Raw genomic sequence first — 3,836 nt, 5'->3', positions numbered from 1 at the left:
CTCTTCCTATAAGTGTCACAAACAGCCCTAAAGTTCGTACTAGAATAACACCTTAAGATACAAATCAACCAAAACCCTAATGTCACCTAGATACTCCAATGTCACGTCAAGTATTCGTGGGTATGATTATACGATATGCATCACACAATTTCAGATTCATCTATTCAACCAACACATAGAACCTCAAAGAGTGCCCCAAAGTTTCTACCGGAGAATCATGACGAAAACGTGTGCCAAAACCCCTATGCATAGGTTCATGGGCGGAACCCGCAAGTTGATCACCAAAACATACATCAAGTGAATCACGTGATATCCCATTGTCACCACAGATACGCACGGCAAGACTTACATCAAATGTTCTCAAGTCATTAAAAACTCAATCCATTACAAGAGAGTAGAGGGGGAGAAGAAACATAAGATCCAACTATAATAGCAAAGCTCGCGATACATCAAGATCGTGCCAAATCAAGAACACGAGAGAGAGAGTTCAAACACATAGCTACTGGTACATACCCTCAGCCCTGAGGGTGCACTACTCCTTCCTCGTCATGGAGAGCGCCGGGATGATAAAGATCGCCACCGGTGAGGGTCCCCCCCCTCCTGCAGGGTGCCGGAACAGGGTCCCGATTGACTTTTGGTGGCTACAGAGGCTTGCGGCGGCGGAACTCCCGATCTATTCTGTTCGTCGGAAGTTTTAGGGCACGTGGGTATATATGGGTGAAAGAAGTACGTCAGTGGACCTTCGGGCTGTCCACGAGGCAGGGGGGCGCGCCCTAGGGGGGTGGGCGCGCCCCCCACCCTCGTGGGCAGCCCGGGACTCCCCTGGCGTGCACTCCAAGTTTTTTCGGCAGCTTTCCTTCCAAAAATAACTTCTCCAGTTGATTTCATTCCGTTTCGACTCCGTTTGATATTCCTTTTCTTCGAAACACTAAAATAGGCAAAAACAACAATTCTGGGCTGGGCCTCCCGTTAATAGGTTAGTCCCAAAAATAATATAAAAGTGGATAATAAAGCCCAATATTGTCTAAAACAGTAGATAATATAGCATGGAGCAATCAAAAATTATAGATACGTTGGAGACGTATCAGTTTCCAATCTATTTTATTTTGCAATCTTTATTTTCCAATCTATGTCATAAAAATACCAAAAATATTTATCTCATTAGCTCTATCAGATCTCACTCTCGTAAGTGACCTTGAAGGGATTGACAACCCCTTTATCGCGTTGGTTGCGAGGTTCTTATTTGTTTGTGTAGGTGCGAGGTGACTTGCATGTTGTCTCCTACTGGATTGATACCTTGATTCTCAAAAACTGAGGGAAATATTCTTCAAGGAAAAAGCAACGCAATGCTCAAGAGGTAGCACCTGGCGCAACACTCGAGCAACTCCGCTCCCACGCAAAAATGAACGAGTTCGGACACCAAACACGTCGCGTCACGTCTAGCCTATGTTTTAGAGTTTTTTCACCGAGAAAACCGTAGAAAATGCATAGAGTGCGAGAAATGAACAAAACTTGGCATGCATGCTGGCCATGGTTATGTCATTGTGGAAAAAAATTGGGTTGCCATGCACGGAATGCCACCAAATTTTGATAGCATGTGGGCATGGCCATGGCAGTCCCCCACGCAAAAATTAAACGAACTCGGACACCGAACGCACGTTGCGTCACATCCGCCTTTTGTTTTAGGGGGGTTTCATCTGGGAATACATAAAAAATGCATAGAATGCCAGAAATGAACAAAACTTGGCATGCATCCTGGCCATGGTGGTGCCATTGCGTGGAAAAAATTTGGGTACATTTTGTGCAGGTGAAAAAAGGTGCTTCGAGACTTGCCCTACCGCGGACCCATACGGTCCTGGTTGCACATGGTGTAGTTGTTGCCATGCACGAAATGCTACCAAATTTTTTCAGCATGTGGGCATGCCCATGGCAGCCCACCATGCAAACATTGAACAAATTCAAACACTAAATGCACGTCGTGTCACGTCCGGCATGTGTTTTAGGATTTTTTTTTCAATGGGAAAACCGTAGAAAATGCATAGAATGCTAGAAATTAAAGAAACTTAGCATGCGTGCTGGCCACGGTGATGCTATTGTGTGGGAAAATTTTGGGTATGTTTGGTGAAGGTGAAAAAAAGTGCTTCGAGACTTGCCCTATCGGTAGACCCGAATGGCCCCGGTTGAACATGGTGTATTTGTTGCCATGCATGAAATGACACCGAAATTGCCAGCATATGGGAATGCCCATCGAAGTCCCCCACGCAAAAATTAAACAATTTCAGACACCCAACACATATTGCCTCACATCCGGCCTGTGTTTTAGGGTTTTTTCACAAGGGAAACCATGTAAAATGCATGAAATGTCGAAACCAACGAAACTTGGCATGATGCCATGATGTCTCTGTTGTGTGAAAAACATTTAGGTCCATTTGGTGGAGGTGAAAAAAAAACGCTTCGAGACTTGCAGTACCGACATACCCGAAATGTTCAGGTTGTACATGCCGTGTTTCATGCCATGCATAAAGTGACACCAAATTTTTCCAATGGGTTGGTAGCCCCTCATAGAAAATTTGAACGAATTTGGACACCGGTCGCACATTGTGTCACGTCCGGCCTATGTTTTGGGGTTTTTCCACTGGGAAAATCCTAGAAAATGCATTAAATGTCGAAAACCAATGAAACTTGGCATCCATGCTTGCCATGGTGTTGAGTTGTGTGGAAATTTTTTGGATACGTTTGGTGGAGGTGAGAAAAAAGTGCTTCAAGACTTGCCCTACTGGCCGACCCGGACGGCCCCTGTTGAACATGATGTATTTGTTGATATAAAAAATGTTCATTGATTTGAAAAAAGTAAGCTAATGTGACAAAATAGTTCATGAAATTGAAAAAAGTTAATGAATTTGACATAAATGTTCAGCAATTTGAAAAAGTTCATGAAAATTGGAAAAAGTTCATCGATTTGAAAAAAACTTCACGAATTTGACAACACAAAATTGATAAAAGTGTACAAAATAAAAAACATTATTAATTTGAAAAAAAACCACGGATTCAAAAAATAAGTTCATGGATTTGTAAAATGTTCGTGAATTTAAAAAAATCTTCACGATTTTTACGCAAATGAAAAGAAAAGAGTGTATGTAGTTTTTCTTTGAATTATTATTAAAAAAGAGTGTAGGTAGCTAGTCATTGAAACCAGTAAACCACGCGCGGACCGGTCGGCGTACATTTCATCCGTTCCTTGAAACACGACTCATTTTTTGTTTTGCATTTAACTTAATTTTTTTTAGGACCAACATGGCGACTCATGTGACAAGAACCTGTTCGTCATGTAGACAGACAACACGGAATGATCATCCATCAATCTTGTGCGTGTGGACGTTTCCTTCGTTCATTTTCTGAAACACGCTCACCTTTTGTATTTAATATTTTTGGTTGAGTTAACTATATGTGCTTAACACCATGTGCGTGACTCGTTTTGTTAACACGGGAACAAGAACGTTTTTAGGGAGAAAATAAAAAGAGAATAAAACCGGAGAATAAAAGGGCCAAACAAAAAATAACTGAGAAGATGCACAACAAGAAGAGTAAAATAAGTAACTAGGCATGGCAAGTTAGGTGTCCTAGTTTGTTAAAGTGTGTGGAAGTAAACTTAGAGATTGAGAGTTCAATTCCTACCTGATGCACATCTTTTTTGAAGGTTAAAAATAGAAGAAAAAAATCATCCAAGCCCAGACGGAGGGGCTGCACGCTGGTTTGTGTATGTATACATACAACTTGTATATGGAGGTCGATATACATTATGGTCAAACAACCATACTGCCCTTATACGTTTTGTG

Source organism: Triticum aestivum, chromosome 6A (assembly GCF_018294505.1).
Source record: "Triticum aestivum cultivar Chinese Spring chromosome 6A, IWGSC CS RefSeq v2.1, whole genome shotgun sequence".
In the NCBI taxonomy this organism is placed as follows: domain Eukaryota; kingdom Viridiplantae; phylum Streptophyta; class Magnoliopsida; order Poales; family Poaceae; genus Triticum; species Triticum aestivum.
Note: the sequence above shows the minus strand (reverse complement) of the source record.